The sequence below is a fragment of the Oryctolagus cuniculus genome, chromosome 4, assembly GCF_051225735.1.
Source record: "Oryctolagus cuniculus isolate XC-2025 breed Fujian yellow rabbit chromosome 4, ASM5122573v1, whole genome shotgun sequence".
Classification (NCBI taxonomy): Eukaryota; Metazoa; Chordata; class Mammalia; order Lagomorpha; family Leporidae; genus Oryctolagus; species Oryctolagus cuniculus.
In genome coordinates, this window is record NC_142870.1 from 155,092,029 (window position 1) to 155,115,071 (window position 23,043).

Genomic DNA, 23,043 nt, shown 5'->3' on the forward strand with positions numbered 1-23,043 from the left:
GGCACAGGATTGGACATATAAGGAATGCTAAGCAAATGTCAGCTCATCTCCTCTGGACGTCCACCCTATCCTTGCCTTCCTTCCTCTCCTCTCATTCCCCTCCCTCTCCCTCCTCATTCCTGCCTGTCCTGTCCCTCAGCTCCTCTTCCACAGTCTCTCTCTGCCTCTCTTTTTCTCTATTCTCTCCTCTGTTTCCATCTTCTCTCCCTTCTGCCTTCTACCTGCCTCTCCTTACTCCTCTCAGTGTTGCAGGCTAACTTTTGGAAATGCGACACCCCCACCTCTTCCTGTGGCGTTTCTTGGCAGAGGCCACAACTCCACACTCAGGATCCATTGCTGACAGTGCGTTCATCATAGAGTTAACTGGTGCATTAGCACTGTTAGCACTGTTAGCATCGCCTTTAAAAAAAATGTTCTCTGGCAGTGCCGCAGCTCACTAGACTAATCCTCCGCCTGCAGCAAAGGTATTCTGGGTTCTAGTCCCGGTTGCTCCTCTTCCAGTCCAGCTCTCTGCTGTGGCCTGGGAAGGCAGTGGAGGATGGCCCAAATGTTTGGGCCCTGCACACGCATAGGAGACCAGGAGGAAACACCTGGCTCCTGGCTTTGGATTGGCATAGCTCCAGCTGTAGCGGCCATTTGAGGGGTGAACCAACGGAAGGAGGGCTTTTCTCTCTGTCTCTCTCTTTCACTGTCTAACTCTGCCTGTCAAAAAAAAAAATGTTCTCTGCTCCCAGCTACCCTAACCCCAATCCGTGTGAGTTCCAGGTTTATCTGAATTTAATAATTAAAGCTTTATTTTAAACTTTTTACAGTTACAGAAAAACCCAGGAAGCTTAATGACTGCCATGAACGTATTCCAAAAATACATGCTATTTTCCCTAAAAAAAGTATCTTCATGGGAATTTTCTGTTGCTTCAGATATCACACTCATTTGGACGGCATACCCACCACCCAGGCTCAGGCACACCTGAACACTGAACTGAAAGCCTCAAAACTTCCCCCAAAGAAAATGGCCTGGTCCTCTTGTCCAGAGCTGATGCCTTCCAGGCTTCCCCTTGACATATCAGCGAGCGATTGGGTCCCAGCAGAGAGGATACGTGAAATGTCACTCCCTGCAGCTTGTGTCCTGAAAGAACCGGTTCCTTGGGTTGTGTCCCTTAACAGAGCCCTGAATAAAAGAAAAGTGCACAAATGATGTAAGAACAGCCCCGTGAGGCAGAGGCCGCACACCCCCACCTGAGATTAAATAATTAAATAAGCAATGTGTTCCAGAAAAAAAAAATGGGTGAGCAGAAGGTGTTCTAAGGACAAAATTGTGCTTTCTCAGACTGTTTCCTCTTGCCTAGATTTTCGCCCTGGGGAGATAAGAAGCTGGAAGTGGTGTGGAATCTGTAGTTGAAGCTAAGCCTTTTTTTTTTCTGGGTTATTGTTTTTTCCTTACAGTTAGCTTGACAAAAATAGAATGTTTATCTGTGATATATTTAATTGCAACAAAGAATAAAATGGGAAGAAGTGAGACTTTGAAATGTGTGCCTTTAATTTTTGCAAAAACTCATTATTTTGAATACTCAGAAAGGACAATTTTGGTTTAAGAATTCCCTCCAGGGTAGAGTACGCTGTCTCTTTGGCACTCTAGCTTTCAAGGGTAAATTTATGTTCTTACCAGTGCTGAGATCCCTGAACTCTGGCTGGCAGCTTTATTCTGCAGTATGCTTTATTTGCCCTGGAGGAGTATCATTTCTGAACTCAGCATGTGGATTGGCACAAAATGTTGCCAAGGAAAAGGCTCATACTCAGCTCACTTCTGAGGGACACAGAGCCTTCCAAGAGACTGCAGATCAAGGCTCTGAGCACTGTTGGGGTCCCTTTGCTATGACTGTCAGTGATGACCAGGCACCTACAGGTTGAAACAGTTTCCTGAAAGTTGCCATGGTAACCTGTTGCTCAAAATTAGTCACACAAGCTCCTCCTGCTGTAACACTGTAGCCTATGGAATAAACATCAGATTATTACTTTTGCCTTCTGAGACCCAAAAGGTATGTGAGCCCCCCACCCGCCCTGCCCCGGGATCACTTTGTACATCTTTGGTTAACAGCATGAAAACTGAATCTACAGAAAAGGGATGAAGAGGACAGGGTGTCTGACTTCTGTGTCTCAAGAAGTGTGATCCAGGAAGCAGCAGCAGTTTCATCCAGAAGCTTTTTAAGGATGCAAAATCCTGGACCCCATCCCAGAGCTAATGAATCATAGTTTGCATTTTAATAACATTCCTAAGTAATCCATGTAATGCTACTGTTTTAGAAACACTGGCACTGGCGTAGGTATTGGTTCTTGACTTTACTCGTTAGAATCACTTGTATCTGACACCTGATTTCAGCTTCCTACCAATGTCACTCCTGGTAAGCAACAATGATGTCTGTAGTGGGTGGGTTCCTGCCACCACATGGGATGGCCGGATTGTGTTCCTAGATCCCAGCTCCAGGCTTAGCCCAGTGCCAGTCCTGGCTGTTGTGGTCATTTGGAAAGTAAACCATTTTAAAAAAATTAAAAACAGATTCCTCAAAGATTCTGCTTTAGTTTGTCTGGTTGGGGCCCAAGTATTGGTAATGTTTAAAAACTCCCCAGATGACAATGGTATACCTGCAGAGTTGAAGTAACACTGCTCTCCAAAGTAGTTCTTAAGATAAGTTCTCCTAACCAGTGGTGAGAGCGCCACCTGGAACTTATTAAATGTGCAAATTCAAAGACTCCACTCTAGACCTACAGAATCAGAAACTCTGGTAGGGCCATTGATGTTTGGTGATTCCAATGCCAGTTCAAGTTTCAAAATGACTGCCCTGAAGAGGAGGAAGTGAGACAGTGAGAGGACAGAAGCCAACAGAGGGTGTACGACTAAACAGTCACTGTGAGTAACTGAGACTCAGTCACCCAAGGAGCTCTAGGAGTGGAAGAACCTGTTTTGAGTTGCCTAACTATTGACAAGGAAACGAAGTGGTCCTCTGGAATTCCCATTTGTCAGTGACTGAAGGTTGCTCCCAGAGACCTCAATGCCACAGCATGCCTTGCCCAAACCTATGCAAATACAAACACAAAGCCTCAACAAGGAGTCTCCAGTGCTTGTAGCTGGATGTTTGAGCATGGCAAGGTGGAACTGTGTACACAGTGCATCAGGTTCAGTTGAAAGACAGAAATGGCACAGTAACCTGAACTAGACATGCTTATTATAAAGAATTATTATGGGGCTGATGCTGTGGCGTAGTGGGTTAACACCCTGGCCTGAAGCGCCAGCATCCCAGATGGGCACCTGTTCTAGGTCGGGCTGCTCCTCTTCTGATCTAGCTCTCTGCTGTGGCCTGGGAAAGCAGTAGAAGACGGCCCAAGTCCTTGGGCCCCTGCACCCACATGGGAGACCCAGAAGAAGCTCCTGGCTCCTGGCTTCAGATAAGCAGAGCTCTGGACGTTGTGGCCAATTGGGGCATAAACCATCGAATGGAAGACCTCTCTCTCCCTCTCTCTCTGCCTCTCCTCTCTGTGTAACTCTGACTTTTGAATAAATCTTTTATAAAAAGAATTATTATTTATGGAGGATAAACACTTAAGAAAATATGAATGAGAATGCTGTGGTGAAGGAACAGATTTGGAAGGTCTCCAAGGCTAGGATGTGGACTTGGTGGAGAAGGTATAGGCACAGCTTACCTGAGGCTTGCTAGGTTGCTAGTCACTGGATGAAGTTGGAGGGCAGGGAAGTGTGGATACAAAGAAAGTCTATGCTGGCATGTAGGGGTCCAGACCTGTTTCTAGAGATAACCAACTGAGGGTGAGCAACAGTGTTCTATGTAGCACAATACTCGTCACCTTGTACCTCTGGAGTCAACCAGGAAGCAGCACAGGAAATGCCCCTTACTCCTGTGGAGTCTCTGGCAAAGGGAAAATATTTACAAGATGCAAGCAGGGTAAGGAAAGTTAAATTTTGGGATGAAAGATAATCTGACAGAAGATAACATCATTTACATAAGATCATTACATAAAATGTAAATTAATGTATTAAAATTATTTTACACTATAAAATTTCCCTTGATGGTATCCTTTATTTTGAATATTTTTAAATTGACACATAAAACTTGTACATATTTTTAGGGTAATATGATATTTTGGTACATGTATACATTTTATATGTCCAATCAAGGTAAACATAAATATATTCTCAACCATGCAAGTTTCTTTTTTTTTAAGATTTATTTATTTATTTGAAAGTCAGAGTTACACAGAGAGAAAAAGAGAGGCAGAACGAGAGAGAGAGAGAGAGAGAGAGAGAGAGAGAGAGAGAGAGAGAAAGGTCTTTCATCTACTTGCTCACTCCACAATTGGTCACAATGGCAGGAGCTGGACCAATCTGAAGCCAGGAGCCAGGAGCCTCTTCCCAGTTTCCCACGCGGGTACAGGGGCCCAAGGATCTGGGCCATCTTCCACTGCTTTCTCAGGTCATAGCAGAGAGCTGGATGGAAAGTGGAACAACAGGGACTTGAACTGGCACTCAAATGGAATGCCAGTACTACAGGCAGCAGCTTTACCTGCTGCACCACAGCGATGGACCCATATAATATTTCTTTATGGTAAAAGCACTCAAAATCTTTTAAGTTTTAAAGAGAAATATATAGTACACTATCACTATCTAAAGTCCTCCAGTATTCAATAGAACACCAGTATTTATTTCTCTCATATAATTATAATTTAGTATCCATTAAACAACCTCTCCTATACCCATATCTCACTGCCACTACTCTCCCTAGCCTCTGGTAACCACTAATCTCTGTAAGATCCATTTTTTTAGATTCCACATATAAGTGAGATCATGCAGTACTTGCCTTTCCATGCTTGGCTTACTTCACTTAACATAATGACCTCAATTTCATCCATGTTGTTGAAAATGACAGGATTTCATCCTTTTATGACTAACACTCATGTGCATATGTAATGAATTTTCTGTACTCATTCATCAGTGGATGGACACTTAGCTTGTTTTCATTTCTTGTCTATTTTGAATAGGGCTGCAATAAAAATGGAAGTGCAGATATCTTTTCTACCGATGGATTTCATTTCCCTTGGACATATTCCCAGTAGCAAGATTGCTGAATCATATAGTGACTCTATTTTTAGTTTTTTGAGCAGCCTCCATACTGTTTTCTACAAAGGCTATACTAATTTACATCTTTACCAACAGTATGCAAAGGTTCGCTTTTCCCCATATCCTCACCATCATTTGTTATCTTTTGTGATTTGATTATATTTAATCTAAGTGGAATAAGTTTATGCCTCATTGTGGTTTTTATTTGCATTTCCTTGATGGTTAATGATGATGAGAATTTTTTTGATGTATCTGTTTTCCATTTGTATGTCTTCTTTGAGAAATGTCTGCTCAGATCTACTGCTCATTTTGAATTGATTTGGCTTTTCCCTATTGAGTTATTTCAGTGCTTTATATATATTCTGATTATCAACAACAGCTTCCATTTTCTCCCATTCTATAGGTTTTCTCTTTCCTATTTTCAGTATTTCATTTGCTATGCAAAAGCTCTTTAGTTTCATGAAAACTCATTTGTTTATTTTGTACTTTTTGTTGTTTCCTGTGCTCTTAGGATCTAATCTAAAAAATAATTGCCCATTCCAGTGTTCCGAGGCATTTTCCTATGTTTTGTTCTAATAGTTTCAAAGCTTCAGGTCTTACATTTAGGTTTTCATCCATTTTGAACTGATTTTTATCTAGTGTAAGAGATAGGTCTAGTTTCATTCTTCTACATGTGTATGTTCAATTTTCCTGGCATCACTTGCTGAGAAGACTGTCCTTTTTTCCAATGCATGGTCCTAGCCCCTTTGTCAGATACTTTGTCAAACTCATGCTAAGATGCATGTGTTTGCTGCTAGAATTTGTTCTGTTCTGTTCTATATCTCTATTTTTATGCTAATGCCACAATATTTTAATTACTGTAGCTTTGTAATATATTTTAAAGTGGTTTAGTGTAATACCTCCTGCTTTATTCTTTTTGCTCAAGAGTGCTGTGACTGCTGAAGGAAGGACTTTTGTGGTACCATGCAAATTTTCATATTTTTTCCCTACTTCTGTCAAGAACGTCATTAGTATTTTTTTTTGCCCTGAACTCCATGTTTTATTTTTTTTCATTTTTTTAACTTTTATTTAATGAATATAAATTTCCAAAGTACAGAATATGGATTATAATGGCTTCCCCCCCATAACGTCCCTCCAACCCACAACCCTCCCCTTATCCACTCCCTCTCCCCTTCCATTCACATCAAGATTCATTTTCGATTCTCTTTATATACAGAAGATCAGTTTAGCATACATTAAGTAAAGATTTCAACAGTCATTAGTATTTCTAAAGTGATTGTGTTAAATCTGTAAATTGCTTTGGCTTATATGGACACCTTAATGATATTGAATCTTTAAACCTACAAATTGGAGTGTATTTCTATGTATTTATGTCCTTTTTAATTGCCTTCATCAAGATTTTGCAGTTTGCACTGCACAACTCCTTCACCTCTTTGGTGAAAGTAAACCACCTCCTAGATATTTTATTTTTTGTAGCTATTGGAAATTGGATTGGTTTCTTGATTTCTTCTTCTTGGTGTCTAACAATGGTAGTGAGTTTTGTACATTGCCTTCATATCCTGCAACTTTGAGAAATATGTTAGTTTCAAGTAGTTTTTTTGGTGGAGTCTCTGGAGTTTTCTATATATAAGATCACGTCATCTGCAAACAATGACACTTTGACTTCATTCCAATTTGAATATTCTTTGTCTTTTTCTTGCCTAATTGCTATGAAACTTCCAGTAGTGTGTTGAATAGAAGTGGTAGAAGTGAGTATCATTGCCTTGTTACAAATCTCAAAGAGAAAATGGCAGATTTTCCCCAATGTGATGAAAGCTATTAGCTTCTTCTATCTGTTGAGATGATCATATGATTTTTGAACTTCATTCTGATTATGTGGTGTAGCACACCTATTGGATTGCATATATTGAACCACTCTTGCATCTCAGGATGAATCTCACTTTATCATGGTGAATAATCTTTTTTTTTTTTTTTTTTGACAGGTAGAGTGGACAGTGAGAGAGAGAGACAGAGAGAAAGGTCTTCCTTTGCCGTTGGTTCACCCTCCAATGGCCGCCACAGCCGGAACGCTCTTTTAAGAATATTGTTGGATTCAGTTTTCTAGTATTTTGTTGAGGATATTTTTGCATCTATATTTACCAAGGGTATTGACTTGTAGACAATTATGTCCCTGTCTGGTTTTGGTATCAGAGCAATGTTGGCCTCATAACTCTTTGATACTATTTCTAAATGCACATTTTTAATCAAAAAAACATATTTAAAATTATCATTAACAATAAATTGTGCTTTTATCATGATTAATCATTTTTAAAACTATCCTTAACATATGATCTTCCTAACAAAATTTGTTTTCCATGTACAAATGCATGAATTAACTTCCATATTCACAAACATATTTTATTACCAAAAATCCATTAATGTGAGTCAAGTCTATATTCTACAATTAGTGAAAAGTATTATACTTGCATATGTATTTTAATCCATAGATTAGCCAAGCTGTAACATATCTTTGTCCATTTTTCAGCAAATTTTGGTAGGCATTGTGGAAAGTGAAGAATATGATCTGTGCACAAGTTTGATAAGCTGTTTTTATGCAGGTAGAATGTCTTTGCTTCTCCCCTTGAAAGCCCTTCAGGAAGTACATCTCTATCTCACAGAGGCAGAGTTCAGTGAAACTCCAAATAATAAGTTGGAATCTTCCAATTTAGCACAATTTTATCTCTTGATCTTTCCCACTAGTGTTACAACTGTCAATTAAAATATCTCCTTGCGATGTCTTCATCATATACTCATCCAGTTAATTAACCTTTCCACTAAATGAATTAATCTCTTGACCCATGAATATGCTTCCGGCTGTAAATTTATTGTTTCCATCCAATTACCATTGATATTCATAACCATTCATATCTCTTAAAAATAGAAACACAGTCTTGTCTTATGATAGGTCAGAAATCCTCCTGTCTTATTGCTTCATATGTTTTTTAGGGCATCAAAGGAATGCATTACCAGGATAGCCTGAGTCAAGGTCATAGAAACCAACAGACAACAGGAGGTGACAATGGTTGGAAACATACACTTTTTCCATGCATATGGCAGAGGCATGGAATTTTTAAGTTAATTTTAACACAGTGATCCAAATGTGACTAGATGACAGCTAATCAAGCCCATTGAAGTGTTTATGTACGAGGTGAATTGAATTGGAGAGGTGGCTTCTAAAATTTTTTCACTAGAGAAAAGATTTTTTAAGAGGCTATAAAACAGTTCTATGGTCATTTTTACTGTGTAGATATGAACAAAATTCAAACTGATAATTCATAGAAACAGAGAAAGTGACTGTCTACCTACAAAAATGAGAAACAATTTATATAGTAAATAGACAAGTTTCTTATGCCCCCAACTCACAAAGATTGAATAAACCCAGCCTTTTGAACCACCAGAAAGAATTCTACTCCTACTTCCCTCTGATGCTAGAAATGATTTTGGACCAGTTGCTTCATCCTGCTTTTTTCAGTATGAAGCAGATGAGTTGCAGCAAGAGACATCAGTATAGGTGGTACTAACGACATCTTACACGTTAAAGCAATCATTTTAAGTGTGTACATGATCATATAGATAGGAATAAGTGTCAAAGGGATCACATAAATAAGACCAAGTGTCCGATAATAAGATAGAATTAAAAAGGAAAGAATGATCCAACATGGGAAGCAGGCCACTCAGAAGAATGACAAATGCCCTAAATAGCACTCTGACCTCAGAATCAACCCTTAAGGCATTCAGATCTGCCTGAAAAGCCCATGAGAGATTTCTTACATGGAAAGCCAAGACATTGTGGCAAAAAATGATCTACATGAATACCACTGTGAGTGAGATTCCAGTGGAAATAAGGGGCCATCAAAGAAGGAGGCACTTTTCTCTGAAGGGAGGACAGCACTTCTACTTTGCATATGGCCCTGTCTAAATACTGATGGAGTTTGTGGACTCGAAAGACTTCCATAAACTTGGCAGCTCATGACAAGAGTCTTGTATGATCACTGGCATCATTAATAAGAGTGTTAATTGTTAAATCAACAACAGGAGTCACTGTGCACTTACTCCACAATGTAGGACCTCTGTCCTTAAGGAATTGTACTATGAGAATTAATGGTAAAACTTGTCTACAAACAGTACTTTATACTTTGTGTATCTGTGTGGGTGCAAATGGTTGAAATCTTTACCTGGTATAGAGTTGTTCTTCTGTATATAAAGATAATTAAAATGAATCTTAATGAAGAATGGGATGTGAGAGAGAGTAGGAGGTGGAATGGGAATGGGGGTGGGAGGACAGGTGTGGGGGAAGAATCGCTATATTCCTAAAGCTGTACCTATGAAATTGTATTTATTAAATAAAAACTTTCTAAGGAAAAGAGAGAGACAGCAGTAAACAGCAAGCTATAGGGGATGGTGCTGTGGCATAGTGGGTAAAGCTGCTGTCTGCAGTGCCAGTATTCCCAGCTGCTGCACTTCCAATCCAGCTCTATGCTATGGCCTAGGAAAGCAATAGGAGATGGCCCAAATCCTTGGGCCCCTGTACCCACGTGGGAGACTGGGAAGAAGCTCCTGGCTCCTGGCTTCGGATTGATGTAGCTCCACCCATTGCAGCCAATTAGGGTGTGAACCAGCTGATGGAAGACCTCTCTCTCTCTCTCTCTCTCTCTCTGCTTCTCCTTCTCTCTTTGTGTAACCCTGACTTTCAAATAAATAAATTAATCTTAAAAAAAAAAACAGTAAGCTATAAAGTGACAGAATTGAGGACTATGCCCACCATATCCAGACAGGATGACCTTAGGTCTAGGGAAATTTGCATGGTGCTGCTGGGGTTTTTGAAAATAGGCCTCTATGTTCAGACTCAACATCCTTCTTCCATGGTTATCCTTCCATATACCTTTTTTTTCATACACTTTTTCCTCCTCTTTTCATATCAACATAAGTTGATTTCTGTTGATTGTCTATTATATGACAATTACTTTAAATATAATCTTCACAACTCTGTAAAATACAGTTCTTTATTTATCACAAATAGAAAGCAGAAACTGTGAAACTGAACAGTTTTCCACAGAAAATGGGAAGTATAATCTTTGTCCTCAGATTCCGAAGATCCCACTCTGCACAACTCCACAGTGTTGTTAGGACTCTCTAAGATTCGCATGGATATTATAAGTTTGTACTTAATTCTGTCCTAAGCTTAACTTGGGAAACAAATCTTATTAATAAGTAGATGCATTTGTACAGTCCCTTAAAAATGCTTTATTTTGAGTCTTTATAAGTCTATTACACTTTTAGACCATATAATATTAAGCTTATTTTATCAATGAGGTTATTGCAGCAAGATTAGACAAGGAGATGAAATGATAATAGCTATTATTTAATGAATATTTATGCTCAAAATTATGTATCAATTCATTTTGTCCTAATAATAATCTTATCAGTCACTATTATTATCTTCATTTCATAACTGAGGAAATTAAGGATAAAATAAATTAAATAATATACCCGAAGCCATACTTCTAGTAAGTAGCTAAGCTGGATTTAAATCCAGTTATTTTGGCTGCAGCATCCTTGCTCTTAATTCTACATTACATCTTAATTTTGGGCTTGTTGTTTGTATGCATTTTCAGGTTGAAGGGCTTTCCAAGGCAGCCAAAGTCTTTCAATAGCTTTCTATCCACAAACAACATTTGAGAAAGATGCAAAATGGCTGTTTGACAAATGTGGTTGGCATTGTGATGCAGTGGGTTAAGCTGATACTGCCAGCATCACATATGAGAGTCCCACATGCTCTGTTTCCAAACTAGCACCCTGCTAATGCACCTGGGAAGATAGCAGGTGATGGCCAAGAAGTTGGGCCCCTTCCACCCACTCTGGATGGAGTTCCTGGCTCTTGGTGTGACCTTACCCAGCCCTGGATGTTGCAACAACTTGGGGAGTGAACCAGCAGACAGAAAATCTCTCTTTCTATCTCCTCTCTCTCTGTATCACTCTGTCTTTCAAATAAATAAAATTAAATCTTCAAAGGAAGTCAGTGACTGATAGATCTTATAATCTAAACAATGGCCATTAATAAAAGGATTAGTAAAAGACTGGTCATCATAATGTTCGTCATGACACAATTAGTATTTACAGCCAATAATTAAAATGGCTTTAAAAATCTTGCATCAAATGTGCAGCAGAGGCAGAATGAAAGCAGAATTTGGTGTTGTGCATTATCTGTGTTCCAAACTGTTTCCCAGAGACAAGAAGGCTTTCCACTCAGCACATTCCACATAATCTCTTTACATGATTAACCCCTTTTCTTAATGTAGCCCTCTTTGAGGGACATTTTGAGGATTTGCATACCTCAGAGCATTGATTATTCAGCAAATAAATAACCTAAATACTTAACATTAATGTCCTTATTTCTTAAGAAATGGAAGCTTAAGGAAGTGGCATCTTTTCTTAAGGCTTAAAGTTTCTGAATTGCCCAAATTCAATAGCTGTAAACTAACCCTGCTGGTGGTAAATAGGACAGAGATACACACAAAGGATTCTATCGCTCTGTCCAAACCAAAATGGCAAGGCATTCACAAACAGACATTCAAGACAGGCAGACACTTTTCTTCTCAGCCTCTCATTAAACCAGTCACAAGTTAAACATGACTCTCTTTGTCCCATTTGAACCATTTTGAGTTAAACATGAATTTTTTTATGGAGGCCCTAAATTCTTAGAATTGCTGATCATGGAGTTTTCTTTCTTCTTTTTGTTTTAAACCAAGTCCTTATTATTTATAAAGCTAAAGGATTAAAAAAATTCTATGCCTTTCTTTTCTTTCCCTCCTCTCACCTCTTCCTTGTTCCCCTCTTGTACCCTGTCCTCAAGGCATCCTTATTCTCTAAGTTGAAATATTAGCACAAGAGTATTGACTTAAATGTGTGATAAAATATTTCCATCATCAGCTCAGAGACCTCTGCCAAATATCAAGGTTGTTGACCCACACACAGTGTAAATATACTTTGAAAACCACATGTCAGGAGATCTTGGCTTGCACTACTCACTTGGGCCTACTCCGAAGCAGATTGTACAAAGACAAGACCACATCTGAGGCAACAGTGAGAGGAAAGCTATAGTGTAGTTGCTTTTCTATTGCCCCAAATAAAAGAAAGTGTTAGTCGCTTTCTGTGATTCAAACAGTTGCATTTTTTTATTTACAGAAAGGATATTTGATAGCATAAAGGATACCTCATATTTTTTTCTAAGTAATTATCTATATTGGTTTTCAATAGTTGTGATGAACTCCTGCTTCTGCTACGGTAGCTCATAGATGGAGAAGAGTGACAGGCAGCTTCTGACACTGTCCCGATGGTCCCTGTCTCCCGGTGTTCATGCTCCTGTGCAATCCATGTCCCTTGAATGTGGCCTGGACCTAGAGACTTTTTTCTAACAAATAGAATATGGAAAAAGTGGTAAGATACCACCTGCTGAATTAGGTAATAAAAGACGGTGGATTTCTTGTTTCTGTGAGGATCTCCTAGCTGACTTATGGTGATGGAAGGCACCCCAGGCCAGTAGCTAAAAGCATCCTCTAGCCACCACCCTACAAGAAATTGAAGCCTCCAGCCCAAGAAACAGCAGAGAGATGAGTGTAATCAACAACGGTTTCATGAGCTGAAGCTGATCCTACCTTAGCTGACCCTTGAATTAAGCTTTGCAGTACCTGTCTCTTTCACTTATTTTTAAATTGATAACTAAAATCTATATATACAATGGTATTCAGTTTGTAGAAACTAGATTTAAAAGATGCTTATTTTGATGAACTTTTTATATCCTTGTATTGTTTTTTCATAATAAGCATTCTCCATGAACTCCTTGAAGACCAAATCCTTGTGTTTTTGACATACAGCATTAATGTCTTGAAATATGTATACATTGTGGGAATGACTAAATCAAGCTAGTGAACATATGTATTACCTCACACATGCCTCTTTTGTTTGTGGTGAGGATACAACGTCTAGTCTGCACAATTTTCAAATACACAGAGCACTAATGTTAATTGCTGTCATATTGTACAATAGGCTCCCTATTTACAGATTCATTGAAGCCTTGCAGAAAACCCTGAGAGAAGACCCATTCCAGCTGTGCTCAAACTCAAGACCCATACACCCTGGGAAATAATAAATACATTTTGTGTTATTCACTATGTTTAGGGATAGTGTGTTATACTGCAATAGATAACTAACACAATAAGAATGTGGAAGCATGCCCTTCAAATTTGAAGAAGTCAATACATCATTTCTCAGCATAAACATAACTAGAAAAAATTTTTTAAAAAAGAAATAACTTCATGGTTATGCCATAGGCATTACACAGGTAGAAAAGAATTTGTGGCCGTAAGAGCTATTTCATCCATATTTTAAGAGCTCTTAATCTAAGGACTAAAAACAATGTTCTCTCTTTTGGGCAGGAATGGAAAGCACTTGTGAATTTTCTGTTCTTTCATCCAGACTGTCTTTGTACAATGCAATTGATTTGTTTTTTATTTCCTAAAATTGCTTCTCAAGATTCACAACTCTCTGATCATACTGATTGGCTTGCATTATTTCCAAGCCTACTGCAGATGGTTCTACTGTCCATCTTATGCTGATTACTACTAGTTTCCATCTCATTTCCAATAATTACAGTATTATTAGCTCCATATATGCATAAGGAACTCTGAGAGAGGCCATGTGACATGTAAATGGAAGAGCCAAGAATAGAATCCAGCCAAAGGGTTCATGCCTCGGGTCACTAAACTCAACATCCTTTCTTCTTGATCTTTTGTGGATATATAAAATGTTTTTCAAGTCTGGTACATTAAATAGTGCTTATAGATTCCAAGGCTACCTGTTTCTATACTAACATTCTGTATTTGATATCAGCCTCTTATATCCCTTGATTCAATGGTCTCTGAGCCAGTTTTGTACCATGCAAAACACATTATGATCCCAGAATTCATCCAAATTCAGAATCTTAGACTCTTTCTCAAATATTCTCTCTTGCCTCCTGGAAGGGTTAGAAAAGGAGTGGATTTTGAAGTCTGCATTCTTATGTTCAAATTCTGTTTCTATCATCGACATTTGAGAAAGGTTCATAACATCTCTGATGCTCAGTTTCGTAACAGATGAACAAAAAAGGAGCAGCAATGTGTTTTGATAATTGAATGAGATGACACTCTTAGGGACAAAGCACAAGCACAGTGTTTGTCACACCATAGGTGATCAATATCTCTTAAATCCTCCTACCTATCACCCCTTCCTAATATTGCTTCCATACTCTTTCTGATATACATGAGAGGTATCAGACTATTTTTCTTGACTAATAAGCTATTTGTCCACCTTGACAAAACCTAAAATGAGCTGATAATATTTTTTAAAAATGATTAAAACCTAAGAATTCCTCCAAAGTTCTTTCTTGGATGGTGTGGCAATTTCTTTCAGTGTCGTCCTGCAGTAGTGCTTCATCATGTTAGCTGTCAGGTATCAGAGCAGGCAGTTGGCTTATTGGCTAAGATGATGTTAAAGACACCCAGGTCCCATATCAGAGTGGCTGAGCTGAATTCTCAGCTCTGGTTTCAGAGTCTGACTTTTTGCCAATGCAGACCGTGGGTGGCAACAGTGAATCTCACAGAGCTGAGTCACTGCTACCCACGCAGTATACTAAGATCGAATTCCCAGTTCCTGCCTCCAACCCTGGTAATTGAGAGGTTTGGGGAGTGAACCAGCATATGGGAGCTCTGCTTGACTTTCATTAAAATAAAGTTCATGGGAAATTGAAATTAAAAGATAAGTTGAAAAAAAGATATCAGGTATCATCCCAAGGCTGTGGGAGTGCTGGGACATGGGTCATGGTGATATTAATTCCCAAGTTAATGGGAACATTGGCCTCAGGCAGGTCTGCAAACAAGTACATTAGCTTATCTGCCTTTACCGAGTGCTGTAAACTCTTATAGCATCCATAAAGTATATCCAAAGATCACTAATGCAGATTGCAAATCAGATGCCATCTGACAAGCTTTATTTCTGGATGTGTGCCCTCTTCTAGATTTATAGTTTATTCCCCCTTGATGAGTTCGCATGAAGTAGGGAATCAGAAGAACACATCACAGACCTGCTCTGACACCACCTAAGCTGTATGTTATCACCTTGTCTTTGTTTCCAAAAGACCTGTATTCTTGGATTGTGTTTACTCATTTTTCTAATAATCTCTGGTTTCCCTCTATACTAGGTAAAATGGCCTCCAATTCTAAACGGAATTGCATTTTGGGCACTACAATTTGAATGTTTTTCCACGTTATTGATGCCTCTAGACTGAGACTCAACAGGTACTGTGTTCACTTGAGAACAAGAGAGGAGCCTGTTGAACCAGCCAGAAGCCTGTTGCTGATTTCCTGACCTCCAGACTAGTTTATAACCCAACCCAGGATATACTTTCATCATTCTCTTCAAGAATTCTGTGGTTAAGCACCGTGGCATAGTTGGTGAAGCCACTGCCTGCAGTGCTGGCATCCCATGTAGGTGCCAGTTCATGTCCTGGTTGCTCCACTTCCAGTCCAGCTCTCTTCTATGGCCTAGGAAAGCAGCAGAGGATGGCCTAGGTCCTTGGACCCATATACCCATGTGGGAGACCTGGAGGAGGCTCCTGATTCCTGGCTTCAGATTGGTCCAGCTCCAGCCATTGCAGCCATTTGGGGAGTGAACCAGTGGATAGAGGACCTCTCTCTTTCTCACTTCCTCTCTCTTTCTCTCTCTCTGTAACTCTGCCTTTCAAATAAATAAATAAATGCTAAAAAAAAGAATTCCATATGTATTTTCAAGGATTTCTCACTTACAAGGCACAAATTTCTTTCTTATGGGAAGGACAATGTTTCAAGCTTTAAGTCCTTTTCAAAGATTTATTTATTTATTTGTAAGGTAAAATTATAAGGAGGAGAGAGAGAAAGAGAGGGAGCGAGATCTTACATCCACTGGTTCACTCCCCAAATGGCCACAACAGCGAGGACTGGGCCAGGCTAAAAGCAGGAGCCTGTGGAGTTCCATCTTGGTCTCCCCCATGTGTGGCAGGTGCCCAAATGCTTGAGCCATCCTCTGCTGCATTTCCAGGCACCTTAGCAGGGAGCTGGAGCAGAAGCAAAGGAACCGAGACTCGAATCAGTGCTCCAATAGCAGATGCTGGCATTGCAGCCAGCAGCTTAGCTTGTTGAGCAACAAGACTGTGCCCCTCCCCAAATCATTTCTTAAAGGAAGCAAGAACCAATGGAATTCTCTCCTCAGAAAGTTTCTATGTGAAAAGTCAGGCACTATCGTCTGTCATTATTCTTTATCCCTGTAAATTACTTATTTTTCACAACCTGTGTGAAACTAGCTCCCATTACCATTTTAATGTGAAATGGAACATCTTAATAAGATACATATACAATGCAACCTTCAGGTCCCAGCTCTTTAATAGAGTTTAAATTAAAAATGAGAAGTACTTACTTGATTAACATCTCTGTCCTCATCAGACTGCAAATTCTTGTTTGGCTCACCGTTGTATCCATAGAAATCATGGAAGTTACTAAAAGACTATCCTTAAAGGAGTGAATTAATGAAATAGTGAATAAGAGACTGAAATCAGAATTCTGGTAACATAGAAACTGTATCTTTAAGACATCTTGTTAACACCAAGCCAATATGCACTTTGTCTCTGTATTTGCCATGTTTACTGCTTCATAATATAATGGAACCACAGGGCCAGCATTGCGCTGACATTTCATATGGGGGCAGATTTGTGTCCTGGAAGCTCCACTTCAAATCCAGCTCAAGAAGCTGAAAGTGGCCCAAGAGTTTGTGTCCCTACCATCCACCAGGGAAACCCAGATGGACCTCCTGGCTCCTGGCTTTGACTGCCCCAGCGTTGGCCATTGTTACCATTGTGGGGGTGAACAAGCTGAAGGAAGATCTCTTTCTCTCTGTAACACTGGCTTTTGAAATAAATAATCTTTTTTTATTTTTAATTTTAATTAATTTTAATAGATTCAATATGATTTGTAGATAACAAGTCTAAAAATGTAGTGATATTCTCCTTCCTCCCTCCATCTTACCCACCCTCCTTCCTCCTACCCTTTTTTTTAATAACATATTTTAAATTTACATTATAGTAAAAGGCTTTTAAAAAAATAATGGGTTGTCCCATGGAAGTCAGGGATTACTGAAGTCTATAAGGCTACTTGTAATTTGGAGTATAGACTTGTGGCTGGGTAATGCACAGCCAATCTTTCTAGGTTCTGCACATGTTTCAGGTTCTGAGTCAGCTGAGTGGACTAAGGGATGATTATCAACCTCCAGAATGGCCTGCGTAGAATCACAGAATTTCCCAAGAACCTGAAAGCAGTTTTGAACCCAGAATTCAGCCATACTTGAAAGCAGTGGAAGAAAATGAAGGAGGGAAAGAGATGGGAAGTGAAAAAAGGAAAACATTGGAGGAGAGCATTGAGTTTTTTAAACAAAATCATTCAAAACAAAGAAATTAATAACAATTCTTATTTACCTTGTTATAAATTTAAACAGTTATTGAGTAATTATAGTATATTTCTCAAAACCCAGGTTGTTTTTTTTCCTTTTAAATTTAATTAGTAGACTGTTGAGACAGTGATATTATCTCTTCTGACTAAATATGTTGCTATTGGGAGCATAGTAAGTTACTTGGTGTTTATATTTAATATAACCTTCTTTCTTTTATCTCTCAGGGAAGAATTGGATAACACTGTGATTTAGAGTACCTCAAAATTTCTTAGCTATAACTTGGTATGCAGGTATAATTAATCATGGGAATGAGAAGTCCCTGAACTGGGAATTCTGATTTTATTGCTATTGAATCCTCTGCACAGAGGTTAGACCAGAAGGTCTTGGGACTACATGTTTTACTTCCCCCTTCTGCTCTGTCCTCATTTCTACTACTGAGTAGATTTTCTCCAAGAATAAAAATGTCAGATGTAAACAGCACCTGTTGCCATAGCAGCTATAAAATTCAGTCCTACCTTCCTCCTCTCAAGGAGACCTTAATGCATTCAGTATCTTTCTTGAGGCTAGAACATAAGTTAAGAGGTAGGCTAGGATTAGGCTCAGATATTCTCTTAAGCATTGAGAAGCAACCTATGTGTGATTTTATTGACTGTTGAGATTCAAAATATTCATCAGATCACTTGTATCATGAAAAAGGAATCAAGCACGTGATTGGTTGATGGTTCTGTATTATTTCTATTTGTCTAGGGGCACTTCTGAGCCTTCTGTGGCAACAGAGGAACTAACTATTCTAATTGAGCCTGAACTTTGTGTAGTTTAGAAAGTTGGTTACATCTGAAGTTAGATTCACATGTTTGTTTCCCTACAGTTTAATTTCCCAAGCAATCCCCCATTAAAGTTCACCTTTTCTGTGATTCAGTCAGGTAATTGCTTGCTTATACTTCCGAGCTCTCACATCACTTCCAGTTTCTTTTGTTTTCTCAATAGAACTACGGTTTACTTGGTTAGTTGGAATAATGAAATCCTTACTGAGAGTGAAGCAGGATTCTTTGAAGTGGCTGCTGTCTCTATCTCTGTAATAAAGTCAAGAAAGGCATGCAGTCCTACAAAGATTGTCAATAACTTATTGCTTGTAAGATTGTCCATGCCTGTCTATTTCAGAGCATGATTCCTTCAAACTATAGAAAATGAAATGGGGAGATGGATTCTAAGAGTCTAAGGAAGAAGCCGGCGCCGCGGCTCACTGCCTTGAGGCGGATTCTGTCCTGGTTGCCCCTCTTCCAGGCCAGCTCTCTGCTGTGGCCAGGGAGTGCAGTGGAGGATGGCCCAAGTGCTTGGGCCCTGCACCCCATGGGAGACCAGGAGAAGCACCTGGCTCCTGCCATCGGATCAGCCATGGCGGCCATTGGAGGGTGAACCAACGACAAAGGAAGACCTTTCTCTCTGTCTCTCTCTCTCACTGTCCACTCTGCCTGTCAAAAAATAAAAAATAATAAAATAATTTTAAAAAGAGTCTAAGGAAGAAAAGCCAAAAAAACTGACAAGCATATGTCCAGATAAGAACATTGTAGAGTGGCCGGCGCCGCGGCTCACTAGGCTAATCCTCCACCTTGTGGCGCTGGCACACTGGGTTCTAGTCCCGGTCGGGGTGCTGGATTCTGTCCCGGTTGCCCCTCTTCCAGGCCAGCTCTCTGCTGTGGCCAGGGAGTGCAGTGGAGGATGGCCCAAGTGCTTGGGCCCTGCACCCCATGGGAGACCAGGAGAAGTACCTGGCTCCTGCCATCGGATCAGCGTGGTACGCTGGCCGCAGCACGCCGGCCGCGGCGGCCATTGGAGGGTGAACCAACAGCAAAGGAAGACCTTTCTCTCTGTCTCTCTCTCTCACTGTCCACTCTGCCTGTCAAAAAAATAAAAAATAAAAATAAATAAAGAAAGAAAGAAAAGAAAATTGTAGAGTAATGTTCAAAGTAAATTTGTTAATAAGAGTGTCAAACTAAAAACATCCAAATGTCCACCAACAGAGGAACAGGTGAAGAAAAATGCTGCTCAGTAATAAAAAGGAGTAATCTAAAGCATGGCCAAATCACAAAGAAATTTGGGAATGGATTACATTTATATGAAACTCTAGAAAACAAATCTAATCTATAATGGCAAAAGGTGGATTAGTGGTCAACTGGAGCCAAGGAGGAAAAGAAGATGAACTGGAAATAAATACAGTGGCCCTCTGTGGACTGACAAAAATTTGGGGTATATTTATTATAGTGGTGGTTACGTAGACATAGAAATGCATCAAACTTCATCAAAATATTTAAAACCATGCATTTTATTGTATGTATAAATATATCTCAACAAATTTAACTTGAGATAGATAGATGATAGATGATAGATAGATAAATAGATAGACAGACAGACAGATATATAGATATTCTTCATTTCTTACTAACAAACTTGTCAATAGGGACTATACTTTTCCCTGGACTTCTTCAAAAAGAGAAACAGTCTGAAAGAAAAGTTTAGATTCCCTGTTACATGGTTCCTTGGATAAGAGGCAACTTACCTATATTTAATTGTATAGTATCCCCAAAAATACTGTGTCCAAACTTCCAAATCCTGTGAATGGAAAAGGGGTCTTTGCAGATATGAATGAGTTAGGGATCTTTTCTTGAGCCATATGGGTGGGAACCAAAATGCAAAAGGAGTCCTCATCAAAAGAGGCACTAAGGGAGTACACACAGAGAGAAGGCAATGTGAGAACAGTGGCAGACACTGGCACGATGCATAGTCACACAAAGGAATGTTGACAGTCATCAAAGCAGAAGAGGAAAGGAGAGGCTCTCCCTTGGGGCCTTCAGAAAGAGGGTAGTCAAACTGGATTTTCACCAGCTGATGCTGCTTTGAGACTTCTGGCTTCCAGAACAGTGAGGAAACCATTTTTCTAAGGCTGTAGTAAGCCTTGACAGAAAACTCAGTATAGTAGTTTTGGTAAAATTTTCAGACCCCTAGAGGTTTTTAAGCTCCATTCAACCAGAATGAGTATTATGAACAAGTCCTTATGGAGAGCTCAGCTTAAATCTTTCATCATCAAAGGAGGAGACAGATTGTAGAACACTAGGCAGAAGTAAGAACTGTAATAGACAGGAGAGGAATATCAGGTCTGACTAAAGGAAACATAGATTGTTTTAGAAAAGAGAGGAGGGGATGGCTGGCTTCAAATTTGGTCTTCAAGAATTGGTAAAATGCAGCAAGAATATATCAATGATTCCTGGATATATTTTAGAGTCACTTGTATAAGTGTATTAATTAATATGATTATTGGAGCTCTTGATAATGTAGCACCAACTAGCTTGTGCTTTATATAATACTCTGAAAAATTATAGTGCTACTTTCTCAGGATGGAAAATTGATAACATGGGTATTGTTCTTATACCCTGACATAGCCAGAATGTGGACATTCCTCAGTATTCCCTCCATTGTAGGAAAAGATTATATTCAGGTAAACACTGGAAATACAGTTTTCTTTGATGTCAACCATTTAATTGCGTCCCAGGGGCCCAAGGTTTTATAGACAAAAGCAGTCCTAATATTTCAGACTCAGTTTTCAAAAATGGGTTACAAACAGATACATACACACATACACTCACACACACACAATATTGTAAGAAAAAATGAAACATCTGAAGTGTGTCATCACAAAAGACATTAAGAAACTCGTGATCAAAAGTAATTCCATTCAAAATAAGGACCAGATTTCAAGATTTACAGTTAAATAGCCTGGAAAACTCCTTATAGCTTTCATAATACCCCATCATCCCCCCCCCCATACACACATATTATCAGTAAAGAATAGGAATGGACCTTGCCAGGTGCTAAAACACCTTACAGTGATTAAAGCAGCAGAGTGCTGGAGAGAGACTACAGCAGAGCTGCAGGGTGCAAAACACAACATTAGAGTTACGCACAAAAAATCGATGGAAATCTGGCATATTATACAGCTAATATTTCCCATCAAAGGGCAATAAATGATACTAAACCACTAGCTTCAAAGGGAATAACCTGGATTCAACTCATCCTCTTGCACTGAAACATAAATCCTAAAGGAAGCGAAGATTTGGATATTAGAAACAAGCAATAAATGTAAGTACCAGAGGAATACACTCGCACTCAGATCATCTTTGAGTACAGAATTCCTTTCCTATCAGGGCACAAATGTAATCTTTAAAGACTAATAGCTTGAAATCATACAGAAAAAAAGTTGGTAAATTTGATCACATGAAAATGAAAACTTTCCACTAGAAAAAAAATTACCATTCACAAAGTCAAAAGCCTGGACAATATGTGCAACCAAATACAAATTGCTAATTTCCTTAACAAATGAAGAAATTATAAATATCAATTAAAATAAAAAAACGCATCCCATGGCAAATTAACAAAGAATAAAGAAAATGATAGCTAACAAATACCTGTTCGTGGTGTAAACAATTGGCATCACATTTTACAGGGCAACTTGGCCACATCCGTCCAATAAAAATCATACACACATAACTCAATGGGGGGTTTCTAGTTCTAGAAATTTATTCTACAAACATTCTCAACCAAATATCTACAAGTATACACACTTAAATGTACAAGAATAGATTTTATATGAATATGTAGCAATATTGTTAAATCCTGTCAGCATATAAAATTTTCATCAAATTTATCCATTAAATGAAATAATTAATAGTTTATAATATATTTTTTCTTTATTATTTGACAGATAGAGTTAGACAGTGAGAGAGAGAGACAGAGAGAAAGGTCTTCCTTCTGTTGGTTCATCCCCCAAATAGCAGCTAAAGTCGGAGCTACGCCAATCCGAAGCCAGGAGTCAGGTGCTTCCTCCTGGTCTCCTATGCAGGTGCAGGGGCCCAAGCACTTGGGCCATCCTCCACTGCCTTCCCGGGCCACAGTAGAGAGCTGGATTTGAAGAGGAGCAACCAGGACTAGAACCTGGTGCCATATTGGATGCCTGTGCCAGAGGCAGAGGATTAACCAAATGAGCCACAGCACTGTGCTGGCCCCTTGTTTATAATATATAAGGATTACCCAAATTCTATGGAAAAAGACATGCTTTTTTGAAACATTTAATTATTTCATTAAATTTTTTTTAATTTTTATTTATTTTTCATTTAAAGGCAGGGTTGAGGGAGAGAGAGAGGCATCTTCTATATACTGCTGGTTCCTTCCCCAAGTGGCCACAATATCAGGGCTAGGCCAGGCCAAAGCCAGGAACTTGGAACCCAATTCAGGTATCCCTCAAGAGTGATAAGGACTCAAGTACTTGAGCCATCATCCTACTTCCCCCTAGGGTGCACACTAGCAGGAAACTAGTT